Raw genomic sequence first — 12,851 nt, 5'->3', positions numbered from 1 at the left:
CACTTTCCCGCAATCTAGTATTTTGCATTATTTAACGGGAAAAGCATAGTAGGCAAGCAAGACTGCAGCATACTTTGTTCGCCAGACTTGAGCCTCATTCACACCGCTCCAGGCTTGTAGCGACCCGACCTCAGACGGTCAAGTCTCTGTGCTTCAGTGTCATCCCTGGATCGGTAATGCTGACACACACAGTACTCGAATGGATTTATAACAGAGTAGCAATCACACACTTATTACATCGATAGTCCCAAAAGAGAACTTATTACAATAAATATGGCTTAAGGCCATCTAAATAAGATAACAGCGGAAGGCTTGGAAGATAAAGTGAGTCCATCAACTCCAATGGCATAGCTGAGTGCACGACAACGGCCTAGTGAACCTTACTCTTCGTCTGAAAAGTCTGCAACATGATACGTTGTAGCCCGAAAATGGGTCAGCACATGGAATATGCTGGCATAATAACACAGTAGAGCAATGAACAGAATAATGCTATCACTACATGCATATATGGCTGGTGGAGGCTCTAAGGTTATATTGTTTTGCGAAAAGCCAATTTTTCCCTACAACAAAGGAATATATTTTATTTAACTATCATGGTAGTTGAACAACATTGAGAAGGTTCCTCCAACTCAATCCCAAATTAAAGTAATCATTAACCCAATCAAATTAATTTAAATAAAGTGTTGAGATCAACAGGATAATTCAAGAACCAGATACACAAGATGTCCATAACCGGGGACACGGCTAACCATGATTAGGTTGTACACTCTGCAGAGGTTTGCGCACTTTTCCCCACAAGACTCGATCTCCTCCGTTGGATTTCTCGCACTACAAGGTGTTTGAGAAACGGATGACCGAGACACAGTCTTTCAGAAACATTAACTCTTTACTCTGGGTGGACAGTTACACCTACTTTCCCTCTACATCTGCTAGCCCACCACTGAAAGAGGTCATGCAACATACTCAACTATGCTAGAGCCCATAATAGCTTGTGGCTGCACACGGAAGTTTCTAGCATGAATAATCTTATGATCCCTTTGAGCCTGGGTGGCGGACCGTAGGATGATCACACGGGTACTCCGGGAAATCCTAGGACAACACTGGATTCTCTAGGTGCCCACGAGCAATGCACCCAGATGTGTATTAAAGTTGCCACCTTAAGTTAACCATTAATTAACAAACTCACATCTGTCACGGATACTCTCAAACCCAAACCACGTCTACGAGCATAGCATGGCAATATAAGCAAAACGTAGAAGTAACTCCCAAGGGTTTGAAAATAACACAGGTAATAGGTTCTACCTCATCATCTACTTCCCAGACCCACATGTTAAGAGATCCTACTCATGCAATGTGTGAGAGTTGAAACTAATGCATAAAAACTGGGTAATAACGGGGTATGATCAATGTGTTACTTGCCTTGCTGACGATCCGCAAAACCTAGTGACTCGTAGTTGCACGCTTCGCACTCCGGGAATTCTATCGCAAACAAACAATAGCATACATAAGCACTCAAGGAAAGATGCACAGGTAAAACTCAAATAAGAAGATCTAACCAGAAAGTTCAACTGAAGAACTCTGGTTTGCAAAAGAATCAAATCAAACGGAGCAACGAAACTCAAACTACGAAAGAAACAAGATCCGTTTACTAATCTGGACTAAAGTCAAATTTTACAGTACCAAAATCTTGTTCAAGTTGGTTAAACAGAAAGAGAACTTCGAGACGAAGATCTAGGCACTTATTTCACCTGATTTGGTTAAACGACAGAAAAGTTATACTAGAACGAAGATCAGGGCAGAAATCGCGATAAAAAATAATCATGGAAAAACCCTGGAAAAAGAAATGAGACGAACAGGCTAACGAACGAACGTCGCTGCCTACGGTTTAACTGACGAACAGCGTCCGTTAAAACGAACGTACGGACGAACGTCTGCTAAATAACTAAACCGCGAAAAACCAGACGAACAGATCTAAAAAAATGAATCTAGGGTTTCTAAAAAAACTGAACGGTTATCCGAAAAAAACGACGAACGGCGGCGGCGGCGTCGGCTACCTCCGGCGAGGCTCTGGCGGGGCGGCGCGGCGTCTGCTACCTCTTGAGCACTGCGTTGGTTTTCCCTTGAAGAGGAAAGGGTGATGCAGCAAAGTAGCGTAAGTATTTCCCTCAGTTTTTGAGAACCAAGGTATCAATCCAGTAGGAGGCTACACGCAAGTCCCTCGCACCTACACAAACAAATAAATCCTCGCAACCAACGCGATAAGGGGTTGTCAATCCCTACACGGTCACTTACGAGAGTGAGATCTGATAGATATGATAGGATAATATTTTTGGTATTTTTATAATAAAGATGCAAAGTAAAATAAATAAAATAAAAACGGCGCCAGAAATAGCTTGTTGTCGGGGAGATTAATATGATGGAAAATAGACCCGGGGGCCATAGGTTTGACTAGTGGCTTCTCTCATGAGCATAAGTATTTTACAGTGGGTGAACAAATTACTGTTGAGCAATTGACAGAATTGAGCATAGTTATGAGAATATCTAGGTATGATCATGTATATAGGCATCACGTCTGAGACAAGTAGACTGACTCCTGCCTGCATCTACTACTATTACTCCACGCATCGACCGCTATCCAGCATGCATCTAGAGTATTAAGTTCATAAGAATAGAGTAACGCTTTAAGCAAGATGACATGATGTAGAGGGATAAATTCATGCAATATGATAAATAAAAACCCCCATCTTTATCCTCGATGGCAACAATACAATACGTGCCTTGTTGCCCCTACTGTCATTGGGAAAGGACACCGCAAGATTGAACCCAAAGCTAAGCACTTCTCCCATTGCAAGAAAGATCAATCTAGTAGGCCAAACCAAACTGATAATTCAAACCAATCATACATAAAAGAATTCAGAGAAGATTCAAATATTGTTCATAGATAAACTTGATCATAAACCCACAATTCATCGGTCTCAACAAACACACCGCAAAAGAAGATTACATCGAATAGATCTCCACAAGAGAGGGGGAGAACATTGTATTGAGATCCAAAAAGAGAGAGGAAGCCATCTAGCTAATAACTATGGACCCGAAGGTCTGAGGTAAACTACTCACACTTCATCGGAGAGGCTATGGTGTTGATGTAGAAGCCCTCCGTGATCGATGCCCCCTCCGGCAGAGCTCCGGAACATGCCCCAAGATGGGATCTCGTGGGTACAGAAGGTTGCGGCGGTGGAATTAGGTTTTTGGCTCCGTATCTGATCGTTTGGGGGTACGTAGGTATATATAGGAGGAAGGAGTATGTCGGTGGATCAACATGGGCCCCACAAGGGTGGAGGGCGCGCCTGGGGGGTAGGCGCGCCCCCCTACCTCGTGGCTTCCTGCTTGATTTCTTGATGTAGGGTCCAAGTCCTCTGGATCATGTTCGTTCCGAAAATCACGTTCCCGAAGGTTTCATTCCGTTTGGACTCCGTTTGATATTCTTTTTCTGCGAAACTCTGAAATAGGCAAAAAAACAGCAATTCTGGGCTGGGCCTCTGGTTAATAGGTTAGTCCCAAAAATAATATAAAAGTGAATAATAAAGCCCAATAATGTCCAAAACAGAAGATAATATAGCATGGAGCAATCAAAAATTATAGATACGTTGGAGACGTATCAAGCATCCCCAAGCTTAATTCCTGCTCGTCCTCGAGTAGGTAAATGATAAAAACAGAATTTTTGATGCGGAATGCTACTTGGCATAATTTCAATGTAATTCTTCTTAATTGTGATATGAATATTCAGATCCGGAAGATTCAAGATAAAAGTTCATATTGACATAAAAATAATAATACTTCAAGCATACTAACTAAGCAATTATGTCCTCTCAAAATAACATGGCCAAAGAAAGTTCATCCCTACAAAATCATATAGTTTAGTCATGCTCCATTTTGTCACACAAGAATGCTCTCATCATGCACAACCCCGATGACAAGCCAAGCAATTGTTTCATACTTTAGTAATCTCAAACTTTTTCAACCTTCACGCAATACATGAGCGTGAGCCATGGATATAGCACTATGGGTGGAATAGAATATGATGATGGGGTTATGTGGAGAAGACAAAAAAGGAGAAAGTCTCACATCAACGAGGCTAATCAATGAGCTATGGAGATGCCCATCGATTGATGTTAATGCAAGGAGTAGGGATTGCCATGCAACGGATGCACTAGAGCTATAAATATATGAAAGCTCAACAAAAGAAACTAAGTGGGTGTGCATCCAACTTGCTTGCTCACGAAGACCTAGGGCACTTGAGGAGGCCCATTGTTGGAATATACAAGCCAAGTTCTATAATGAAAAATTCCCACTAGTATATGAAAGTGACAAAACAAGAGACTCTCTATCATGAAGATCATGGTGCTACTTTGAAGCACAAGTGTGGTAAAAGGATAGTAACATTGTCCCTTCTCTCTTTTTCTCTCATTTTTTTGGGCCTTCTCTTTTTATGGCCTTTCTCTTTTTTTATTCCTCACTTGGGACAATGCTCTAGAAAATGATGATCATCACACTTCTATTTATTTACAACTCAATGATTACAACTCGATACTAGAACAAAGTATGACTCTATATGAATGCCTCCGGCGGTGTACCGGGATATGCAATGAACCAAGAGTGACATGTATGAAAGAATTATGAATGGTGGCTTTGCCACAAATACTATGTCAACTACATGATCATGCAAAGCAATATGACAATGATGAACGTGTCATGATAAACGGAATGGTGGAAAGTTGCATGGCAATATATCTCGGAATGGCTATGGAAATGCCATAATAGGTAGGTATGGTGGCTGTTTTGAGGAAGATATAAGGAGGTTTATGTGTGAAAGAGCGTATCATATCACGGGGTTTGGATGCACCGGCGAAGTTTGCACCAACTCTCAATGTGAGAAAGGGCAATGCACGGTACCGAAGAGGCTAGCAATGATGGAAAGGTGAGAGTGCGTATAATCCATGGACTCAACATTAGTCATAAAGAACTCACATACTTATTGCAAAAATCTACAAGTCATCAAAAACCAAGCACTACGCGCATGCTCCTAGGGGGATAGATTGGTAGGAAAAGACCATCGCTCGTCCCCGACCGCCACTCATAAGGAGGACAATCAAAGAACACCTCATGTTTCAAATTTGTTACATAACGTTTACCATACGTGCATGCTACGGGACTTGCAAACTTCAACACAAGTATTTCTCAAATTCACAACTACTCAACTAGCACAACTTTGATATCACTACCTCCATGTCTCAAAACAATCATCAAGCATCAAACTTCTCTTAGTATTCAACACACTCATAAGAAAGTTTTTACTAATCTTGAATACCTAGCATATTAGGATTATTTAAGCAAATTACCATGCTATTTAAGACTCTCAAAATAATCTAAGTGAAGCATGAGAGATCAATAGTTTCTATAAAACAAATCCACCACCGTGCTCTAAAAGATATAAGTGAAGTACTAGAGCAAAAACTATATAACTCAAAAGATATAAGTGAAGCACATAGAGTATTCTAATAATTTCCGAATCATGTGTGTCTCTCTCAAAAGGTGTGTACAGCAAGGATGATTGTGGTAAACTAAAAAGCAAAGACTCAAATCATACAAGACGCTCCAAGCAAAACACATATCATGTGGTGAATAAAAATATAGCTCCAAGTAAAGTTACCGATGGAAGTAGACGAAAGAGGGGATGCCTTCCGGGGCATCCCCAAGCTTTGGCTTTTTGGTGTCCTTAGATTATCTTGGGGGTTCCATGGGCATCCCCAAGCTTAGGCTCTTGCCACTCCTTGTTCCATAATCCATCAAATCTTTCACCCAAAACTTGAAAACTTCACAACACAAAACTCAGCAGAAAATCTCGTGAGCTCCGTTAGCGAAAGAAAACAAAAGACCACTTCAAGGTACTGTAATGAACTCATTATTTATTTATATTGGTGTTAAACCTACTGTATTCCAACTTCTCTATGGTTTATAAACTCTTTTACTAGCCATAGATTCATCAAAATAAGCAAACAACACACGAAAAACAGAATCTGTCAAAAACAGAACAGTCTGTAGTAATCTGTAACTAACGCAAACTTCTGGAACTCCAAAAAAATCAGCCAAAATAGGAAGACCTAGGAAATTTGTTTATTGATCAGCAGCAATTGGAATCAATATTTTATCACGTTCTGGTGATTTTTAACAATTATTTTCGTGAACAGAAAGTTTCTGGAATTTTCTGCAAGATCAAATAACTATCATCCAAGAAGATCCTATAGGTTTAACTTGGCACAAACACTAATTAAAACATAAAAACACATCTAACCAGAGGCTAGATCAAATATTTATTCCTAAACAGAAGCAAAAAGCAAAAAAAACTAAAAATAAAATTGGGTTGCCTCCCAACAAGCGCTATCGTTTAACGCCCCTAGCTAGGCATAAAAGCAAGGATAGATCTAGGTATTGCCATCTTTGGTAGGCAATCCATAAGTGGCTCTCGTGATAGATTCATATGGTAATTTTATTTTCTTCCTAGGGAAGTGTTCCATGCCTTTCTTTAATGGAAATTGGAATCTAATATTCCCTTCCTTCATATCAATAATTGCACCAATCGTTCTAAGGAAAGGTCTACCAAGAATAATAGGACATGAAGGATTGCAATCTATATCAAGAACGATAAAATCTACGGGCACATAGTTCCTATTTGCAACAATAAGAACATCATTAATTCTTCTCATAGGTTTCTTAATAGTGGAATCCACAAGGTGCAAGTTTAAAGAGCAATCATCAAAATCACGGAAACCTAGCAAATCGCACAAATTTTTGGAATCGTGGAAACACTAGCACCCAAATCACACAAAGCATAGCATTCATGATCTTTAATCTTAATTTTAATAGTAGGTTCCCACTCATCATAAAGTTTTCTAGGGATAGAAACTTCCAACTCAAGTTTTTCTTCATAAGATTGCATCAAAGCATCAACGATATGTTTGGTAAAAGCTTTATTTTGACTATAAGCATGAGGAGAATTTAGCACGGATTGCAACAAGGAAATACAATCTATCAAAGAGCAATTATCATAATTAAATTCCTTGAAATCCAAAATAGTGGGTTTATTAATATCTAGGGTTTTGATCTCTTCAATCCCACTTTTATCAATTTTAGCATCAAGATCTAAAAACTCCGAATTTTTGGAACGCCTTCTAGGTAAAGGTGGATCATATTCAGTCCCATCATTATCAAGATTCATATTGCAAAACAAAGATTTAATAGGGGACACATCAATAACTTTTAGATCTTCATCTTTGTTTTCATAAAAATTAGAAGAACACGCTTTTATAAAGCAATCTTTCTTAGCACGCATCCTAGCGGTTCTTTCTTTGCACTCATCAATGGAAATTCTCATGGCTTTGAGAGACTCATTGATATCATGCTTAGGTGGAATAGATCTAAGTTTCAAAGAATCAACATCAAGAGAAATTCTATCAACGTTCCTAGCCAATTCATCAACTTTAAGCAATTTTTCTTCAAGCAAAGCATTGAAATTCTTTTGCGAATTCATAAATTCCTTAACACTAGTCTCAAATTCAGAGGGCATCTTATTAAAATTTCCATAAGAATTGTTGTAGGAATTACCATAATTATTAGAGGAATTACTAGGATAAGGCCTAGGATTAAAGTTTCCTCTATACGCGTTGTTACCAAAATTATTCCTACCAACAAAATTCACATCCATAGATTCATTATTATTCTCAATCAAAGTAGACAAAGGCATATCATTAGGATCAGAAGAAACACTCTTAGTAGCAAATAATTTCATAAGTTCATCCATCTTTCCACTCAAAACATTAATTTCTTCTATCGCATGCACTTTTTATTAGTAGATCTTTCAGTGTGCCATTGAGAATAATTAACCATAATATTATCTAGGAGTTTAGTAGCTTCTCCTAAAGTGATTTCCATAAAAGTGCCTCCCGCGGCCGAATCTAAAAGATTTCTAGAAGCAAAATTCAATCCGGCATAAAAATTTTGTATAATCATCCACAAATTCAAACCATGTGTAGGGCAATTACGTATCATTAATTTCATCCTCTCCCAAGCTTGTGCAACATGTTCATGATCAAGTTGCTTAAAATTCATAATATCGTTTCTAAGAGAGATAATCTTAGCGGGAGGAAAATACTTAGAGATAAAAGCATCTTTGCACTTATTCCAAGAATCAATACTATTTTTAGGCAAAGACGAAAACCAAGCTTTAGCACGATCTCTAAGCGAAAAAGGAAATAGCTTCAATTTAACAATATCATTGTCAACATCTTTCTTCTTTTGCATATCACACAAATCAACGAAGCTATTTAGATGAGTAGCGGCATCTTCACTAGGAAGGCCGGCGAATTGATCTTTCATGACAAGATTCAACAAAGCAGCATTGATTTCACAAGATTCAGTATCGGTAAGAGGAGCAATCGGAGTGCTAAGGAAATCATTATTGTTGGTATTGGTAAAGTCACATAATTTGGTATTATCTTGAGCCATCGTGACAAACAAGCAATCCAACACACGAGCAAACAAGAAGCAAGCGAAAAAGAGGCGAACGAAAAAGAGAGGGCGAATAAAACGGCAAGGGTGAAGTGGGGGAGAGGAAAACGAGAGGCAAATGGCAAATAATGTAATGCGGGAGATAAGGGTTTGTGATGGGTACTTGGTATGTTGACTTTTGCGTAGACCTCCTCGGCAACGGCCCCAGAAATCCTTCTTGCTACCAATTGAGCACTGCGTTGGTTTTCCCTTGAAGAGGAAAGGGTGATGCAGCAAAGTAGCGTAAGTATTTCCCTCAGTTTTTGAGAACCAAGGTATCAATCCAGTAGGAGGCTACACGCAAGTCCCTCGCACCTACACAAACAAATAAATCCTCGCAACCAACGCGATAAGGGGTTGTCAATCCCTACACGGTCACTTACGAGAGTGAGATCTGATAGATATGATAGGATAATATTTTTGGTATTTTTATAATAAAGATGCAAAGTAAAATAAATAAAATAAAAACGGCGCCAGAAATAGCTTGTTGTCGGGAGATTAATATGATGGAAAATAGACCCGGGGTCCATAGGTTTCACTAGTGGCTTCTCTCATGAGCATAAGTATTTTACGGTGGGTGAACAAATTACTGTTGAGCAATTGACAGAACTAAGCATAGTTATGAGAATATCTAGGTATGATCATGTATATAGGCATCACGTCCGAGACAAGTAGACCGACTCCTGCCTGCATCTACTACTATTACTCCACGCATCGACCTCTATCCAGCATGCATCTAGAGTATTAAGTTCATAAGAACAGAGTAACGCTTTAAGCAAGATGACATGATGTAGAGGGATAAATTCATGCAATATGATAAAAACCCCATCTTGTTATCCTCGATGGCAACAATACAATACGTGCCTTGTTGCCCCTACTGTCACTGGGAAAGGACACCGCAAGATTGAACCCAAAGCTAAGCACTTCTTCCATTGCAAGAAAGATCAATCTAGTAGGCCAAACCAAACTGATAATTCGAAGAGACTTGCAAAGATAACCAATCATACATAAAAGAATTCAGAGAAGATTCAAATATTGTTCATAGATAAACTTGATCATAAACCCACAATTCATCGGTCTCAACAAACACACCGCAAAAGAAGATTACATCGAATAGATCTCAACAAGAGAGGGGGAGAACATTGTATTGAGATCCAAAAAGAGAGAGGAAGCCATCTAGCTAATAACTATGGACCCGAAGGTCTGAGGTAAACTACTCACACTTCATCGGAGAGGCTATGGTGTTGATGTAGAAGCCCTCCGTGATCGATGCCCCCTCTGGCGGAGCTCCGGAACAGGCCCCAAGATGGGATCTCGTGGGTACAGAAGGTTGCGGTGGTGGAATTAGGTTTTTGGCTCTGTATCTGATCGTTTGGGGGTACGTAGGTATATATAGGAGGAAGGAGTATGTTGATGGAGCAACGTGGGGCCCATGAGGGTGGAGGGCGCACCTGGGGGGTAGGTGCGCCCCCCTACCTCATGGCTTCCTGCTTGATTTCTTGACGTAGGGTCCAAGTCCTCTAGATCATGTTCGTTCCGAAAATCACGTTCCCGAAGGTTTCATTCCATTTGGACTCCGTTTGATATTCTTTTTCTGCGAAACTCTGAAATAGGCAAAAAACAGCAATTCTGGGCTGGGCCTCCGGTTAATAGGTTAGTCCCAAAAAGAATATAAAAGTGAATAATAAAGCCCAATAATGTCCAAAACAGAAGATAATATAGCATGGAGCAATCAAAAATTATAGATACGTTGGAGACGTATCAGCGTCAGGGGCTCCGGCGGCGGCTAGGGGCGACGGCATCGTGGGACGGGAGGCGGCAGCGGGGCGCGCAGGCGGCGGTGGGGTCTGGTTGCGGGGTGGTGGGTGGCGGAGAGGGCGACGGCGGCGGGGTACTTATAGGGGGGGTCGGGAGCGAGGCCGACTTGGGGACGGGGCGGCGCGGCGGCGTGGCGCAGGCGGACTTCGGCGAGTCCATCTCGTGCACGGGAGGGGAGGCGGCGGCTCTAGGCGGGCCGGCCTGCTCGGCTGGGCTCCGGCCCACTCGGGCGGGAAACTTTTTTTTTAAACAGATTTCACCGGTAAAATCCAAAAAAATAAAATCTAAAAATACCAAAACAAATTTTCACCGTCTAAATAAAATATTTAGAACGAGATGAACATTTTCTTGGCCCTAAAATGCAATTTTGAAAAATGCATATTTTTCTAATTCAAATAAAATAATGATAAAATCCAAAATAAAATATTGATTTGATTTTAATATTTTTCCTCCAATATTTCATTTATTTTGGAGAAGTCATATTATCTCCTCTCTATATTTTTAATATGAAATATTTTCGGAGAGAAAAATTAATTAAAACCAAAGTGATCCTTGTTTTGATATTTGAGAAAAAATCAAATATGAAAACGGTGAAATCCCCAATTCTCTCCATGGGTCCTTGAGTTGCTTAGAATTTCCAGGATCGCAAAACGAAATGCAATAAAATACGATATGCATGAATGACCTATGTATAACATTCCAAATTGAAAATTTGGGATGTTACAAGGCTACTGATCGATTACCAACTTAGGCCAAAAGCCTAAGCTTGGTGGAGTACGTGTTCTCACCGACTTTATATTCATGTTCACATATCATTCTATTTGTCGGTGCTCACACTTTTCCATTGTATCATCCATGCTTAGATGTATTTTTCTTGCTTTCTTCTTATGTGTTTGATAAACATTAGAAAAACCAAAAAAATAGTTGTAGTAATTTACTTTCTATGCATGCTTAGAAGTAGAATTAAAAAGAAAATCCAAAAAGATTTCCTTGTTCTTCTTTTGCTTGTTGGGAGCTTTCCCATGTAAATAGTTTTTCTCGTTTTTGCTTTTTATTTGCTTGTTCTAGAAAACCAAAAACTCCAAAAATATTTCAGTGTGTTTCTCTGAATTTCTTTTCTTTTCATTCGAGTTGTACCGAGGAGAAGACCACGATGAAAATGTTGAGTGGCTCTCATATAAATAACTGTTGAACTAATAAAGAGCACATTTTACCTTGTCTTCTCCTGTTGAATAAAATGTTTTGCGGATTCCAGCTTAGTTCACGGCACTCTTGCACTATTATTATTATTAGTAGTAGTAGTATTATTATTATTATTATTATTATTTTCATATCATTCGGTCGTGCAAGTGAAAGGCAATAATGACGACATTTGATGAACTGGCCGTGGCAAAGAGAAATTGGTATGAACCCGACTTGTTATGTTTGTGTAAATATGTTTAACCTAGTATCCAGGCTTCAGCCCATTATGATTAAACATGTTTGCAATGACAATTAGAGATTATAGTTTCTCATGCCATGCATAAGTAGCTGGGAGTGGATAATGATTTATCTTGGATATCAACATTGCGTTAAAATGATTGTGATGTAGTATGATGATATGGTATCCTCCTCTGAATGTTCGAGTGGCTTGACTTGGTACATGTTCATGCATGTAGTAGAATCAAAACCAACATAGCCTCTATAATGTTTATGTTCATGGTGTTCATGTCCTACTCATGCTAGGGTCCAATGTTACTTATGCATAATGCCTGGTCATGATCGTTATTGCTCTCTAGCTGGCTGCTTCCCAATCTTAATTGCTAGCCTTCGCCTGTACTAAGTGGGAATTCTGCTTGTACATCAAAAACCTTGAACCCAAAGTTTTTCCAGATGAGTCCACCATACCTACCTATATACGGTATTACCCTACCGTCCTAAGTAAATTTGCATGTGCCACCTCTAAAAACTTCTAAAAAAATTAACCTTTTTGTGTGCCTAGATCGTTCATGGAACGACAAGAGGTGGTCGATATCTTCCGTGCTAAGCGGGTTATCCTCAGGTCGAGTGTTTATTCACTCGCCATCGCACGAGCAAATGGGCGGTAATAGGGATGCCCAGTCCCAAACTGCAAACATGAAAAAGAGTTCATCTCTTGAATAATCAAACAAAAACACCCAATGGAGTCAAAACTTTTACTTTCTACTTGGAAACCGCCACTAGCGTGCCTAGCATGGAAGATGTTGATAACTGATGGTCGTGAAGTGAATGAGAAGGGGGCATGTCTCAAAATTATCATTTATCTCTGTTTTAAAAATTGAGCTCTCGCACCTTTGCAAATCCCTGCTTCCCTCTGCGAAGGGACTTTCTATTTACTTTTATGTTGTGTCACCACCTTCTAAAACCAAGAGCCAGAAACTGAGTAGAGCACAGTTGTCATGATTTATGCA

This window comes from Triticum aestivum, chromosome 7D (genome assembly GCF_018294505.1).
Source record: "Triticum aestivum cultivar Chinese Spring chromosome 7D, IWGSC CS RefSeq v2.1, whole genome shotgun sequence".
In the NCBI taxonomy this organism is placed as follows: domain Eukaryota; kingdom Viridiplantae; phylum Streptophyta; class Magnoliopsida; order Poales; family Poaceae; genus Triticum; species Triticum aestivum.
The sequence above is the reverse complement of the archived record's forward strand: the minus strand, read 5'-3'. Positions refer to the sequence as shown.